Genomic DNA, 17,807 nt, shown 5'->3' with positions numbered 1-17,807 from the left:
GAGGGGAAGGGGAATAACAAAATGCTGAAACAAGGACACAGGATGACCCATTGCAACAATGATACTCACAAGACACTAAGCTGGAAATGAACTCTACAACTTCGGGTAGGGGGAAAGAGTACAGGAATTAGGGAAGGGAAGGGGCAGTAGGAGAAAAACAAAGAGGGGGTTAACACTGCTCAACAAGAAATGTACTCATTACCTTACTCATGTAACTGTAACTCCCCTGTACAGCATCTTTACAATGAAATAAACTTAAAAAAAGCTTCTGGAACAAGTAATGAAACTGATTCTAACTACAGCTGAAACTGCCTAGACATAACTTTAAGTCAGATTAGTTTGGTAATAGCTAAGTTAGATATATAGCTATACTTGCTAACGTAAGAATTTAGGATTTATATCATGAAGACTACCAGACTTTGACTAGAGAAAGACCCATGTAAATGAAAAGCTGTATCAAGTTAAATAGATTGATTCTGTATTATTTATAAAACTACTTTCAAGACTTTTCTATAAACCTAATCTCAATGTCTAAGCAGGTATACCAACAGGAAATTGACATCGTACATATATGCTTTTATGAACAAGTTCAGGATATAGATTTTTTTAAGAATTGAATTGGAAATTTAATATTATTTAATCTTGTATATATCTGAAAGCTGTAATAATTAAAACAGTGTTATAAAGCCAAAATAATGGAATTGTACTGATTACTGATTTTTTTTCTAAGACACGAAGTGTGAAATATTTGGTCTACTTCTTGATCCTCTACTGTTTCACTAATCTATATGTTTGTCTTCACAGAAGCAGCACATTGCCTTAGTTTTATTTTATATTGAGCCACAAAATCAGATCATCCAACTGAATTTCTTCTTCAAAGGCTTGCCCTGCAACTCTGTCTTGCCTGGCCATTATGGGAGAATGCAGGGGTAAGAGTTTGTGTTGAGTCTCAGAGGAGACTTCTGCCGTGGCCAAGAAATATTGAAACTGTTGGAACTTCAGGACTCTGAGATGCACTAATACATTTTGCACTATGCAATGCATAAGAGCATGTGCAGTCCAGTGGTGTACTGTTGTGGTTTGGACATGAAGTATCCCACTGAAAGGCTCATGTGGTGAGGGATTGGACCCTAGTCATTGAGAGGCAATTGCATTATGAGTATTCTGGTCTAATCAGTGGAGTCATTTATTGGGTTGATTCATAATTTGATGGCATCATTGGGGTGTGTTAGAAACTAGAAGGTAGGGTATGTTAGAAACTAGAAGGTAGGGCCTTGTTAGAGGGAATAAGTCTTAGGTGCATACATTTGAAGTCTATAATTTGTTCCTAGCTCTTTCCTGTCTCTCTCTGCTTTCTGGTGGCCATAAGGCAGCAGCATTCCTCTGTCGTATCTTTCTACCACGTTTCTACCTTGCCATAAGCCTAAAAGCAATTGGGCCAGCCAAACACAGACTCTGAAACTAAGAACCAAAATAAATCTTTCTTCCTTTAAAAATGTTTCTTTCAGGTATTCTGACACAATGTTCGATAAGTGACATTTGAAAATAAATGCTTCTTACTTTCCTTCAGGATAAGCAGATTGCACAGCAAAACAGCTTATAGAGGACAATGTGATACCTAAGGAAGGTTCTGGAAGGCTTCTAGAGTTGGAAACTGCTACTTCCACTGAATCGTTAAAGTTATTTCATATTACTGTTATAATAGCAAACCTTCTTTTCGTGAGATAATAAGAATTTAAATCTTTTTACCTTTCGTTTATTTTTAAGTTGTATGGGTTTTTTTTTTTAGATAAGGTCTCACTATCTGGCCCAGGTTAGTCTCCAGCCCATGATCATCTTTCATCTATCTTCCAAATGCTAGAATTACAGACATACTTAATTATACATAATCATCTTAATTATGACTTTAGCTGTATAAGCTTATGGGATACTATATAAAATTTCAATACATGTATACTGTGTATATGATCATATAAGGTAGTTGACATTTTCATTCCCTTAAACAATTTATTTGTTATTTATTTAGGAGATATGATCTGACTGTTGACTTGAATTCCATGGCTCAAGTGAACCTCCTGCTTCAGTCTCCCAAGTAGCTGCATCTTTCCATTTTTATCAACCATGAAACTCTACATGTTTTTGGTGTACAGTATGGTATTTCAATATACTTAGACCACATGCACTGATATTTATGTTAATTTTGCCATGAATATTTTTACTTAGTGTTACGACTACTCATCCTGGTCCTTGTAGTGGAGAAGCATGAACAGACAATAGTCCAATGAGAAAGTTCCAATACAAATTTATTTAGAGACACTTAAAAAATAAGCATCATGTAAGTATCAAGAACTTTAGGTAAAAGGCAAAACACTATTTGCAAATATCTATTCTCCTTTTGAAAATCAGCTTCTGGATTACCACTGGATTCTGAGTGATTCAACTGCCTAATAATAAAATACTAGATGAGCATGAAGATTGACACTATCTTGAAAATCAGTTTGTAGGTTGGTTAGTTTGTCAGCACCCTGAAGACAGGTAGTGCAGGAAATGTAAACATACCTTTTAAGATGAGCACAAAGTATGATTATACTTGTGAATTATTTATATGCTTATCCAAAATTGCTTATTGGAAAGGAAACTTTAATCCTGAGGAAACTATGTACTTTCATCCCGTGAATGTTAATCAGCCTATGTTTGGAACAACTCTAGTTTTGTTTAATGGGATCATGTGTAAAACAAGTATGATGATGTGATAAAGTTCAACAAAATATATTTTCCCTCTCCACTACTTTTTGTGCCTACTGAAATCTCAGATTTCACAATTATCAATGGTATTGATTAATCACTAAACCTCAGAGTTTCAACCATTATTGACTCATTATATTGGACCCTTTCTACTATAGAGGAGCAAGGTGTATTCACTGAGTTAGATAATCATTCTGTCTATGTGCCTGCCTTCTTAGGCTACAACACTTCTGCCAACAATTCAAGCACAGACTGATAACAAAATCATATTGTCACCATAATATTGCACATCAAGTTGTTTCTGATCAAGACTCTAGCAAAACAAGTATAGAAGTGAGTTCTCACTTATTGACTTGACAGGTCTTACCATATGCTGCTCTGTACAGAACTAGATAATCATATAGACCACCAGGGTAGACTTGCTTTAATTTACTTTTACATTATTTTAAGTAGTTGTACAAAGGGTGTGCCAACAGAAGTGCACAATCCACAAAGATGCAACACCCTCCCTAAAGATGTAGCCTTTTCATAGAAGCAATGATTAATATGTGGTGCTTTTTTATTCCATTATCAAAATTCATAGCTTCTAGACATGGTGAGGAGTTTCTTACCATTATGCCAAATAATCCATCCTCTCAATATTTAAATTATGTCAGGTCTAAATATCTTCCCAAAGAAGGAATAACTTCCCATGAGTAAGCAACATTTATCTAGGTGACATGGAAATTGAGCAATGCTAAATTGGGCAGTCAGTGCCATTCAATTAACAAGCAAAGAAAAAAGATTGATCTTCAGTTAGCAAAAGGAGTTAGACATGGACAAAGCATGGATAACTATACCTGAAGTCCAGGGGATTCTGTTGTACAAATATAATTACTTCAGGTTTGGTAAGAAAGGTTTATTAGATGCTATAGTAATGCAACAAAAAACTGGACAAAAGTAAAGACTCCGATACTATAAGAAGGAAGATTTGACTCCCTATCCAATAAAGAAACCTAATCAGCTGAGGTACCATTGATAGAAAGGGGATCCTGGATCAGGGAATAGAAAAATGTTATAAATATTATTTACAGCTTTATGATGAGTTATTGAAAGAAGATTGTAGTAACTATGCCTATATTTTCTCTTGTTGAGGAGGTATTACAGGCATAGCTTGCATTGGGAGCTAGGTAAATATATATTATATATAACATATATATAACACATATATAGACTACAATATACAATATATTATATCAAATATATTATATAATATATATTTGAAATACTATTAGAGATAGCAAAAAAGCATACTATTCTAAGAAACATGCCCCTATTTGTAATATAAATGTATGTCCATAAGTAAGGTATAAATGTGTCTTTTCTATAATGACCTGCTACCAAATTAGCTGCCATTTGCCAGCCAAACTCTTAAATTTCTGAAAAAGGCAGCACATTAAATCTGAAGAAGAACAGTTTAAATAAAGCTGGCCATAAGGAAACATCATTGTCTGCTAGAGGAAGGAGCACCCCTTATTCTTATCTTCAGTGTGAACACATTTCCTCTGAGTTTCCTATTTCTATGAATGTCAAAGAACACATTGATGGAAATTCATGGAACACATTCATGCTCACTCGGCATTGATGGTGAGAGTCCACGTGTTTATCTGTATGAATTTCCCAAAGTTGCTCAATGGCAAATTGTCATTCTCAAAGCAGATCACCAGCCAGTATAGTGGGAAAATTACATTTTAAAAGATTACAGAATAGGACCTGAGATGGCCACTACCATATTGTAGGAAGAGTATTAGACTATTCACCCTTAAATGACTAAACCAGTTCCCAAATTTCAACATGTCATTACTCCCTCCATGTTTCCATAAACACTATAATCAATACTACTATGTCATGAGAAATGATCAGAGTAGAGCAGAGCTAGTAACCAGCTTCATTCATAGTGAATCAGCAGATGCAAGCCATATCAAACCAAGTAACTGCCAGAAATACAATGCTTTTGTGAGCATCAATGTGTCAGCCAAACCCTGAGAGAAGTGAAGAAAATCCCTGCTCAAGACCTAATAAAATTCAGTGTGGAATGTTTATAGCTTTATGGATGTAGATGATTGGTAAATTAAAACTGCCTCTTTAGGTATACATATTATTTTATTCACATAAATGCCACAAAATAATCACCATGAGTGAGCTCCTGTCACTAACTTTTTTCCCCATTTTCTGTGATAAGGACACATAAGAACTATCTTTCTTGGAAAGCTTCAGTTTTCTGGTACAGAGCTGCTATCATCACTTGCTATATATTATTACCTCTCTAAAACACTCATCATACATAACAAACTTTGCATTCTTTTGCTCATATGGTTTGAATATGTTCCCTAAAGATTTGTTTATCCAGAGATTTGATCTCTAGTGTGGTAATATAGAGGTAGTGGGATCTTTAAGAGTCCTATCTTTGTTTAGGCTATTAGTGTCATACTCAGGATTTATATTGTTCTCATGGCATGCCAGCTAGTTCTCATAGGAGGTATTTAAAAAATAAAAAGAGTAAGATTGACCCCATCCCAGCCTGTCTCAACATGTGATTCCTCTTCAGGTGCTCCCTTCACTATGATCCATATAGTGTGCTGTAGACAGATGGAGATACCTAATCGCAAATATTCAGCTTTCAGTACCTTGAGCAAAACACACCTTTTCTTCATACAGTTGGGTACTATGTTCTGCCAGGAGCAGACACATAGGAAAAGCATTACTGTCAAGAGACTCATGTGTGGGAGTTCTTTCTTGTGGAAATAACAGGAATACTTTTTAAGAAATCTTTTCCCTCGTTGAAATATATAAAATGGGTTTTTGGTAAGTCTGTGTCATTTTAAGGAGCAGGCACCATTTTGAAACTGAAAAGTTATAAGACATTGCTGTGGCAATGAATAGCCAAAGTTGAATTCAGGTGAAAATTTAAAACTAAAGTGTTGAATGGATTGTCCTTTGATCACTAAAGCCTTTGGTGGTTACCTAAGGACCTGTATCGCACAGAAATGTAATGAGTGCTAATAGCTCCTATGTGCTGAGCATCTACTCATGGTCTCAGAGTGTTAAGCATTGCATAAACATTGGCTCTAATTCTGATGACTACCTTTCAAGACAGATACCAATATCCTAAATGTATGAGCTACAGCCAACATTGTCATTGTGAAAGAATGAGCAGATGCTGGGCAAAGAAGCAAAACACAAAACATGAAAATAAGTCTGCAAAGCTTGGATAGTGCCAATACTAAAGAGAGACAAATTTTGGCCTGATGAAATGATTTCTGTCAGAGTTCTAGATGACTGCCTTTTAGCTCTTGGTTTAGAGTAGGGTAGGAAATGCAGCTATATTTAGTGACTCCAACTAGGGAGGTAGTTTCCGTGGAGCTGAGTCAAGTTGTCTCCAAGGGAATATATCAGGAAAGGTTCCTCAGAGAAACAAATCCAAGAAGATGTGTACAATATCTAGAAAGCAAATTTGCATTAAAAGACTACCTTGCACACCTGTAGGGGCTGCTAAGTCTGAAGTTGCTGGGAAGGCCAGCAATATGGATAGCCAGGAAAGCCTTGAGTCCAAATGCTGACTTGTTTCTTGGAAGACTTTGCTCTTTTAAGGCCTATAAATGATTGGATGGGGTCCATTCACATAGTTAGGTATAATCCACTTTACTGAGAGTCTCCAGTTATAAATGTTAATCATATCCCAAAAGTTATTATCACAGTGACATCAAGGTACTGGCCTGGGGGCTGTCCCTTAGCTTTTTTGGTGGGGGGAGGGTCAGTCTTGGGCTTGAATCCTGGGCCTGGGTGCTGTTCCTGAGCTCTTCAGCTTAAAGCTGAGAACCTCAGCACCACTTCCGGTTTTCTGGAGGTCAATTGAAGATAAGAGTCTCATGGACATTGCTGCAGTGGCTGACTTTGAACCACGATCCTCAGATCTCAGCCTCCTGAGTAGCTAGGATTAAAAGTGTGAGCTCTTGTGCCTAGCTTCTCTCCTTTTTTAAAAAATGGATGAAAGATATATTAATCTGTTCTTCTCTTCTGTGTATAAATAATCCGGGCTCAGAGTGGTTAGAAATTAATAGTAAAAGGTACAACCTGAGAAAGTAGGAGTTTTACTGAATGGGGTTTAGAAAAATAGCTAGGGGGTAAACTAAGGGAAGGGAGATTTTTTTTCTTAGCCATGTGTTGTATGTCCTTGTTTATTCACATAAGTTCTTTCTATTAGGTAATTTATCTGTTTGGTTTTCGAGATTATAAATTAATCCTAAAATAATCTTAATTTTCAAAATTATTGTTCATCACTGTATGATAAACAACCTATCAACACATTGTTTTATCCTTACCAACTAATTTTCTTAGGCAAAATTCCTAGGGCTTTAAAATATTTATGGAAAAGATTAACATAATTCATGATTCTGCACCATGGCAAAAGCATACTCTGGGAGTCAGCCAGGAGGTGCATGATAGTATAATGTATCACAGAGTAGAAAATGACAACATTGGCTGTGCCTTATACAGGAGGAAGTAGCTTGTTAGGATTTACAAAGAGTCATCTACCTTTTTCATAAAATCTCAACAAAACATTTCCCATCTTTCTGTTGGTCATATTCTCAAGTTTCACTTCAATATCTAAGATTATTGGCAAGTATAATAATATCTCTAGGTTAAGATAACAATCTAATGCTAATTACTCATTCTCATAAACTCATTTCTATGAGTTATAAGTTCAGGTTTTCCTACACCAACTTCAGACTTATATCTATGAGTGGGTATCAGAATTAGCACAGCAGATCACAGCATTAGACAGAAATGGGACAACACTCTTTTAAAAAGTTTTGTTTTGAACTTCAGTGTCTATTCTAAAACACTGCTCATTTTTTGCCAGGGAACAAGAGGAATTTATATTTCAACAGGTATTAAACGAAGAAGGTGTATATTATAAGGCAGAATGTTTTCAATTCATTCTAGCATTTTACTTTCAGGGACCGTGCATAAGTTGGCACTCTAAAGAGGTGGCTCTTCTTTTTCCTAATCTTGTTTCATGGCTGTGGATTTGTTAGGATCTAGTGTAATCCAAAGAAAGACAAAACCATTTTGTAAAATGTTGGAAGTATTTTTTTTACTCCTTGTGAAATCAGAAAACTCATGATGAGAACAATATGATAACTCAAAAGTGGAATATTTTAGATCAAGTATTTACATTGGGAAAATTTCCTTTTTCTCAATGCGCAACAGGAATATAGAAATTCTTGCTAGGTAGATCTATGCATGAACAGAGCATCTTCGTTGCACAATTTCTCAACCAATACCAGGGGATGGACTCTAGGTAGACTCAGTAATGTTTACTCCTTAGCTTTCACAGTGTATGACAGATGAAAGGCGTGGACTCCCTGGGTAGTCTCTTTTTGCCAGAAGCTCAGGCAAGGCTCTTGGAGTGTGGCCATAGTACAGTGAGGACTGGTAATGGCCACAACGTCCTCCAATCCACTGAACAGGTCCACAAATGCTCTGCCACCTGTAGCAGAGATGACTGCCCAAGATGGATAAAGAGCCCTTGGAATGGGTAAAGTTCCTTTTTCCTTCTTCAAGAGTAGCCTGAGGATTAAACATAGGGTAAACAGGCTAAATAGAGAATCTAGCAGGCCTAACTTGACAAAATGGCTCTGAATCTATCTATTTTTAACGAATTTCAGGTATTTCTGAGCATTTCATACCTCAAGTTCTATGGGGGGGAAAAAGACTATTGGTGTGCATATAAGGATCAACAATGAAGTTACGGCCAGCCACAGTAAGAAAAAGAAATGCAAAAATGTGATATGTGCTGAGATGAAACCTATGAAGGCTCCAACACTTTGCAAATACTCCCCCAAGTGTGGGTTGGCCTATCTATGTTCATCAAGCCAATCGACAGCCTTGTTAAGGGACTTTTACCTCTATGGTTAATTATATAGTTAATAGAGAGTGCTAGTGCACTCTCTCCCTTGCTGACTTTGGTGACGCTAGTTGCCAGATTGGGAAAGCTTACAGGGGAATGTATCCCTTTGCTGGCTTTGATTAAATTGCCTTATTGCAAAGAGTCACAAGGAACAGAAGGTTGTCTCCAGATAGATAATAGCTAAGAACTAAAGTTCTACAACTTACTACTTGAGCTAACTCTGTCCTTTTGCTAAAAGTGGGTTTTGGTTATGTTTTCTTTTTTAAGTTTTGGGGTGTGTGTGTGTGTGTCTGTGTCTGTGTCTGTGTGTGTGTGTGTCTGTGTGTCTCTGTGTGTCTGTGTTTGTGAGGATCATTGTACTATTTTCATTCAACTATTAAAAAGGCGAAGGAAAGAAGGTAAAGAAATAGTAATGTAGGTGTGAATTCAATCAAAGTCCATATGTATGGAAATATAATGAGACACTGTTGCATGGTTAGCATACACTAATAAAAACCACATGATTAAGTTCTGGAGGGGGAAATGTATTTCTTATAGACAAGTATCTGGAAACACTTATTAAACATGAAAAAATCATCACCCAGTTTAAAAATAGTCAAAAGAAAGGAATATCTGTCTCACCAAAGAAGATATAAAGATGGCAAACGAGCATATAAAAATGCTCATTTACCATTAATGAATTTAAATTCAAATAATAATGGAATACTATTAGAATATAAAACTGGCAATACTGGGTTCTATAATAAAGATGTGAAGCAATAAGAATCTTCATTGGTTGCTTGCAAGAATTAAAAATGGTACATGTTGAAAAACAATTTCTTACAGTCCTTTGACAACTTCTCGCAGCTTAATACATTGTTGGAATACAATCAAGCAAATGTGCTCTTAACTATTTATTCTAACTAGCTGAAAACTTATGTCTATACTATAACTTTCATATGAATGTTTATAACAGATTTATTCATAATTGCCCCAAAGTAGAACAACTAAAATGATCTTTATTTTTTTAATTTAATTTAATTTAATATTTTTTGGGGGGTCCGGTCGTGAGGCCTGAACTCTGGGCCTGGGTGCTGTTCCTCAGTTCTTCAGCTCAAGGCTAGCGCTCTACCACTTGAGCCACAGTGCCACTTCTGGCTTTTTTCTTTTTGCTTATGTGGTGCTGAGGAATTGAACTCAGGGCCTCATGCATGCAAAGCAAGCACTCTACCACTGAGCCACCTTCCCAGCCCCTAATTTTGTTTTATTGTAGAGGTGATATACAGAGGAGTTACAGTTACGTAAGTAAGATACAGAGTATAATTCTTTTTTTGGTTCTTAATACATATATTTTATTGTAAAGATACTGTACAGAGGAGTTACAGTTACGTGAGCAAGGCAATGAGTCCATTTCCTATCAAACATTGTTACACCCTCCTTTATTTTCCCCCTACGATCCCTTTCCTCCTCATCTCCCCAACTCCCCTCCCTCTCCACCCCCTCCCCCGGCAAAGTTTTAAAGTTTTCAACATACTGTCTTATGCATCTAATTGGTACAATGGGTCATCCTGTATCCAAATTAGAAAAATGTATATACAAGATGCAGGACACAGGAATCAAATACAGTGACAACAGGGGCTGTACCATGGGGGAAGAACATACAAGAGAAACAAAAAAAAAATCACATAGTACATTATAAGTACATTAAAAGGAACAGCAACAAATACAAAATTCTTATGTCCCTTGGGGTTCATTTCACTTAGCATCGGGTTATATGGTCATATTTACATAGCTTTTGACCTCTTCTGCTTGTCTTAGATATACACTAGTTATTGCAGATAAGGGAAACCTAAGTACAATTCTTTTTGAACAGTGACAAATAGATAATACATAAGTATGTGCATCTATCAAAACCCTTGAAACTTCAGTCACTAGACTTTTGTCTGTGATCCTCGGTAAGATCTCCTTGGACCACCTGAAGATCCATAACAACTCACTACATGCTTCATTGAATCAGTATTAAGCTAGTCTAGTCTCTCAAAGCTGTTGTGGTCTTAGCTGAAGGCTAAAGACATAGTGAGTAAAGCCAAGGAGGTCTCACCACTTCAGGAACTTATGCTAGATGCACTTGGCCACTGTGTGCGTGCAGAAAGTGGCTTCACAAAGATCTCTTAAGACTTTCTACAAGATGCAAGCATGGTTGTGAGCCTGGTTGACTAGGGATCAATTTAGTATATCTGCTGGCCTTAAGTCTGAAAAGAAACTTGTTTGGGCTCACCAAATTCAAGGCATGGCCAAATAACTAAGATTGCTTATAATACTTACATAGCACCGAAGGTACCATGTTGTAGTAATGAGCCAAGTTTACAAGCACATGTCAGGATTTATCATTACAACAAATCTTTTCTAAATCAGCATCAGCTGTCTCCCTAACAAGTCTGTGAGGACTGGGGAGCGGAGGAATAGCAGCCTTGTTGGGAAAGTAGAAATCCCTCTCCACCTCTACGGTTATGACAGTGTCAAAGTCATTGCCATCATTTGTCCACAATGTTTCTCACATTTTGACATCTTCATGTTCACTTACTCTCCTTGAAGAGCAGACAGTAACTTTTACTCCTTTCATACATATTACTCCATACTGGAGGAGCCTACGGCTAAGACTGGTTATGCCACAGTGTACAATTATCAGAATAATGCAGTGATTACGTTAAAAGAGAACACTGACAGAAACTTCTGAGTCTTACCTCCTTGTGGATTCTGTGTTTTTATTATTCCTTTTGAGATGGAAGGGGACATAACAGAGATACCTGAGGTCTTCCACTGGTGTATCAAAAAGCACAGGCTCAAAGAGAACAGAGGATACAGGTCTTGCAGAAAACTGGGAAGGAGACTCATCTGACAAAAGAACAAGTATCTGTGGAGAACAAGGTTTATGAATGGTTGATTAATACTGGCCAACACACCAACAGTGGGCTTTGAAGGATTGTCCCAAGGGCATCTTTGCTGTCTTCCTCTTCTATCTATAATACAGGATGCCAGGATGGTAGTACAGCTTCAAATCATTCTTTTGGCTGAGAGAATGAGTTAATAATAAATTAAAAAAAGAAAGGTACTTTTCTTCTCTGTTACTGTATCACACAGTGAAAAGAAGTTGGACAGCTGCTAGATCGACCACAATCTGTGTGTGTGTGCCTTTGAAATTGAAGCATCTACAAGCTAGAAAGGTACCTGAGTGCCATCTAGAGGTGAAAACAGTTTCACAGGGCTTTTTTGTTTTGTTTTGTTTTGTTTTCTGAGGATTTTTGAGAAATCTTTTATTAGAATATGTCCTAGAGGCAACAGCTTAAAATAAGGCAATCAGTAATCCCAACTAAGTACATATTTTTAGGTAAACTTGTCTTTCAAAATAAATTAAAGCCAGGTGCTGGTAGCTTATGCCTTAATCCTAGCTGCTCAGAAGGATGAGGTCTGAGGATCACAGGCAAGAAAGACCTTGAGACCCTTCTCCAGAAAGCCAAAAGTGGAGCTATGGCTCAAGTAGTAGAGTACTAGCCTTGAGGAAAAAAGCTCTGGGACAGTGCTCAGCCACTCAGTTCAAGCCTTAGGACTGGCATGGATAGATAGATAGATAGATAGGTAGATAGATAGATAGATAGATAGATAGATAGATAGATAGATAGATAGATAGATAGATAGATCAGACTCTTGCAACAGGAGAACTTCCCAAATAATTTTTTTCTCGTACAAAAACAATTAACACCACTTCTCAAAAGGCATACAAAACTCCCCAGCAATATACCCAGCAGCAGCTTATAAAACACCAACTTATTCAGGTGAGACATCAGTAGCCTGTTCCACTTCTACCTGTCCCAAGACAATTCTAGATGTCAGTTGGCTCCTGAAAATCCTGCTTCTGTAGTTACAGAAGCTATTCCTGACATTTCCAGAGAAGTTCTCTGAGGCTAGGAAGAAAACTCAGAAACAGATCACCAAACACAGTTAGGAAGGAAGCAGTTGTTTTTTCAGAGCCACAAATAGTGCTGACCACCTCTACCCTGCCCCTACTGTCTAACCCAGAGCCAGCAGGAATCTGCTGTCTGTGCAGAGTTCTGGAAGGGCTGCTCCTTCTTCCAGGCCAGGCTGAACAGCTTCTGAGGTTGGCCACATGGCACCTGCTGGGTTAGGTAGGTTCTCAGGCTGGAGGGCACACCTGGGTTTCCCTCAGAGCTGCAAGTCCAGCTGGGGCAATTTATAAGGGTTGGTTAAGCAGAGCTCCTGAAGGTGCCTTTACAACCACCAGGAAGCGAGTCCACCTTCTGGACCAATGGGTGAGTTCCAAAAGCTCTGCCTAGCACCTTAGTAAGGCCCAGGTTCTAGGAAAGTGATCTGACGTATATAACCCTGGTAGAGAACCAGGCTTATGGCTTGCAATGCCAAAAAGCTTCTTGGAGTTGCATGATGAGAAGGACAGGTTTGCATGGTTCCAGTAGAATTTCAAGTAGAGTCAAGGATGGAGACAAGAGGCAGGTGAGAAAGAGGAAATGGTACAGAGCTTTCTTCTGAGATGTCTTACACCTCCCCACCTGGAGAAGATTCCCAGATGGACCTTAAAAGGCCCTGGGAAACACCTGGGCAGGGAACAGGTTAGTGAGTCAGAACTCTACGCCTTCCTCCAGACTTTGGAGAAAGAATCTCCTGAGAAAAAGGAAGATGAAGAAGATGAAAAAATTGTGAGCCCTGTATCTATAGAAAGTAAGACTCCCCATGCTACCACCCCAAATCTGTCAGTTCTAATACTGAGGACGGAAGCAAGAGGAAGAACCATGACTTCACTTCTTGGAATGCAAGAGTTGGAATGACCTCGGCTCAAGATTCATAGAGCTGCAGGGCCAGGTACCCACTCTGGCCAGCTACTGTAAGGCCCCCAAAGTAGTGATGTAAAGCAGAGCCTTGGAATATTTGCCAGCTCTAGTTGGCATGGTGCAGAGGATAGTTATGATGCTAGTAGTAGCAACTGCATAACGCAATTGCTTCAGTGGCTCCTAGCTGAGCAGAAAGTCTGACTCCTCCATCTTACAAAGACATGTGTTTACTTTTGAATCTCCTTTCCTTTTCCCTTTAGTAATTAGTACTATAGAATGTTGGATGACTGCTCCATACAAAGCTGCGAGAGAAATTTGCAGCTGGAAATGACTCAGTAATAGGAAACCTTTTCTTCATAGCCTGATGGGTCTTACATGACTGGTAAGTTTTTCATATCTTAGTCAAAAATCTGCTTCTGCCTACTGTCAGCACTGCAAAACACAGGACTACCCCTCTCCTGACTTCTCCTAATGTACTTCCTTTAATATTTTGTCAGTTCATTTCTTCGCCATAGTTTCTAGTGTCAGAGTTTGTGGTCATCAGCGTGACTCTTATTCACAAGTTAGACCCTTGGTGGCAATGGTCAGTAGCCACCCTTTCCCTCCCCATGGCAGGGCCCCCCTGGGCATCTCTCTCATGTACTCTACTTTTTATTTCAGAATGTGACTGCCTGGAAAAGAACATCCTGCTGTCTTCAAGACAGGTGAATATTTGTTGCTTGGAAGTCAGGAAGATGTGCTGTTGAATCCTGGTGCTGTCATTTATGCTAACCACTGACACATTAGCAATTCACTGAGCTTCTCTGACACTTGATTTCCCAGTATATTAAATGAAATAATAAAGCCTCCTCCACGGTCTCACAATAAAGAATCAAAAATGGTATTTATTATTCCCATACAACCCAACACAATGGAAAGAAATTGCTTGCTTACACTAGCATTTTGATGGCAATCCAAATTTCTAACTGTGAGATCAACTCACCTACTTTGTTAAATTTTTAGAAGCACGAATGTATACATACATATAGGATAGACTGCCAGAGAAGACAGAGCCTCACATTCTTTTTCATCAAAAGAACCTGCCAGCAGCTGCAAAATTGGTAGAAATTTTGTCACCTTGAAATAGACCTTCGATTTTTTTTCTCCGAGCAATTTAGTTGTTCCTTTTGGTTTCTGCAAACAAAACATCATAAAGTAAACACACACACACACACACACACACACACACACAAATGAAATAGGTGTTACAGGATGCTTTAAGGCTAGATAAGACCGCTCTTTGCAAATTGGCCTAAGGTTTAGCTACTTGGGAGAAGGGGCTAAATTTATCCATAGCACATCAATCTCAATTCCTTTAACAATACTCAAGATTAGACCAAGTATATTTGGGAACATTATCAAACTCTTCACAGCACACAATTTTGGAGAAAAGTCAAGGATGGTAGATATTATTGGCAGATAGGTCTTAGAGCAATGAAGAGAAAAGGTGGCAGAATCTGTATTTATTCAGAGTCACATCTGGGACATGGTAGGACTCCATCAACCATGGCTCTTGTTACTGATGTTATTGTTCATGTGGTTTCTTGATAATCCAATCCAGGGTTCTTGTCATCCAGCCTCACCTGGGCTCAGTGGGCAATCTCATTTTGAATGCTCAGCCAGTGACCAGGCCAGAGAGAGAGGGAGGGAGAGTTGGACAGAGTGTCCAACTAAAGTGTGGAAACAGACAGGACTCAGAACCTTTACTTTTTTCTTTTGTTATGTGAGTGGTGATGTTAGGAATAATGCCTGCCATTACAGGAACAGCTTGCTCTGTGTGTGTGTGTGTGTGTTTGTGTGTGTGTGTGTGTGTGTGTGTGTGTGTGTAGCTGCCTAGGATGTAGATTGTTTTTCCTTTTCCTTGTCCCCCATCAGTGTTAAATTTCATGCACAGAACATGGAGAAAATGAACAGCAGTGGGAGTGAAGTCACAGTGCTTGCGCATGTGACAAAGTCCAGAGGCCTTGACTCACCTCCTGAGTGTGTTGTGCTTTCTCTCCCAGAGGACTTGAGTGGGCCACATGAATAAGGAGGCTTGGAGGTGCTGAAATCACACAATGGCCACCTTAACAAAATGGCAATTGGAAGGTAGACTGCCATTACTAATTTGTATCTCCATGTGCAGCTTCCTCTATAATGCACACTTAATTCCATTAGAGACATAAGGGATAAATCACATTCCTTTAGCCTGTTGTTGGGATCTCTTTTATGGATGCAAACATCCAGATCTATGTTTAGGTTTATTGGTGACAAATATCAGCCCATTGTCCTAATGGCAAAATAGCATCATCTGCTAAGGCAGGATACAAATTATAGTTAGTGGAATTTCTCAGAAACAGTCTCTGAATTACAGGCAAACAAGAACAAGATGGGCCCAGAAAACCAGCCTTCATCCTTCTCAGCCTTTGGAGGCACTCTGGAGTCACCTGCAGAGCTTTGCTAAAAGTAATCATGTATCAGCCTCACCTCGGTCCTATTAGGTTAGAATCTCAAGGGAGAGGGCCCAGTTAACAGTGTTTGTTTTTAAACTTCCCAGATGATCAATAAGTGCATTAGAATGAACAAAACCAGATATAAATCAACCCCAGGTTTCTGCAAGCAAGGGTTTTGAGCCCCCATAGCTGAAAGCAACTTGGACAGACTTCCCAAGTATGACTAGGAGGGCTGGGTCTACTTATACCTATTCCTTTGCTTCCCTCTTCCCTACACAATCCACCCCTGCCTCCCGGCCTCATCCACTAATTCATCAGTTAGGTGATACAAAAGCCTGTTCCTGGATTACTTTCTTATTTCTCCTCTCATTTCCATTAGAGACTTTCTCAGCATTCCTGAAAGACATTGTAAGGAAGCACAAATGCTGGTGAGCTATTGCAGAGGAATGATTATATTTCTTTTTCTTTTTAAATTTTTGCTTTAAAATTATCTTTAAGTAGTTGTATCAAGGAGTTGCCATTTAACAAAATGGTTTATGAATACAATATATCTTGATCAATCTCACCCCTTCCAACATTCCCACCCATCCCTCCCTATCCATCCCCCTCACTCCTACAGTAGGCTTAGCCAGCAAGCAAGCCTGCCTTACTTACTGGCTGACAGCTCACCCTCCATCAACCCAGAAAGTGGTGTGAGGATTGAATGTGGCCAAATATGTAAGTGTGCAAGGGACAGGGGAAGCCTAGTCAGAAGTGGATTCATCTTCTGGTGCCCTTCCACCCCTCCCATATCCACTTTCTTATGTCCTCATCAAATTCTCTTTTCTCCTTCTGATAAGTCAAATAATGCAAGGAAAGCTTGAACTCAAAGCATGCACACCTCCACCTAGGGAAGCAATGTATTCTGTAGTACCCTCTAGAGGGACCAACCTGTAAACTCTGCATGCTAGGATTATGAGAGGATCATTGCCACAAATGGCCCTTTGTTCACCAATCCTTAAAGACCAGACTGTTCCTTAGCCAACAAACTGAGGCAGGAGCCCCAGCCTACCAGCAATTGCAGCACTTTGCTTTTCTCCCCCCTCTGGCTTCCCAGCTCCAGTGATGAGCACTCCTGGGCCTCTAGGGAGCAGTCTCAGATCTAAAGCTCAGTGCCTTAAAAGCCTTTGTTGTCAGGAAGGTTGCTCCCATTTTAAGCTAAAACTTGCCTCTCCATAATGCTTCTGCCTGTCAGAGACCCCTAATCTTCTGCACATTGAACTTGAACAGTAAATCCCTTCACATCTGTTAAGATGGCCTCAGTCCTGAAGGTGACTGGTTTAGCATGGCAGCCAGGGCTGTGGAGGGGGATGCTAACATGGCCTGAATATTATGTGCCTATTGGCACATACCCCTGAAGCAGCAGGTCACCCTATGCTTTCCTGTCAGTCTCCCTGGTACTGCCTCTAGTTGAGTGATCATTTTCCCATGAGTGGTTGGTATGAAAGACTGAGCTCCTCAAACCCAGATATTTGAAGTTGGGGGTGTGGGAAGATCTATGAATCTTCTAATAGTGTTTTAGGGTCTTTTATAGAGAGGAGACCTGAAACATTGAAGCTACTATGGGAAAACACTTCAAGATATAGCCATAGGCAATAACTTTTTTGGCATGACTCAAGTAGCTCCTGGAAATAAGAGCAAAAATTGACAAATGGGATGGCATCGAATTTGAAACCTTCTGCACAGCCTAAAGAAACAATTACCAGAATGAAGTGATAGCCTACAAGTATGGGGAAAAAACATGGTCATCTATTCATC

Source organism: Dipodomys ordii, unplaced genomic scaffold (genome assembly GCF_000151885.1).
Source record: "Dipodomys ordii isolate 6190 unplaced genomic scaffold, Dord_2.0 Scaffold33, whole genome shotgun sequence".
In the NCBI taxonomy this organism is placed as follows: domain Eukaryota; kingdom Metazoa; phylum Chordata; class Mammalia; order Rodentia; family Heteromyidae; genus Dipodomys; species Dipodomys ordii.
Note: the sequence above shows the minus strand (reverse complement) of the source record.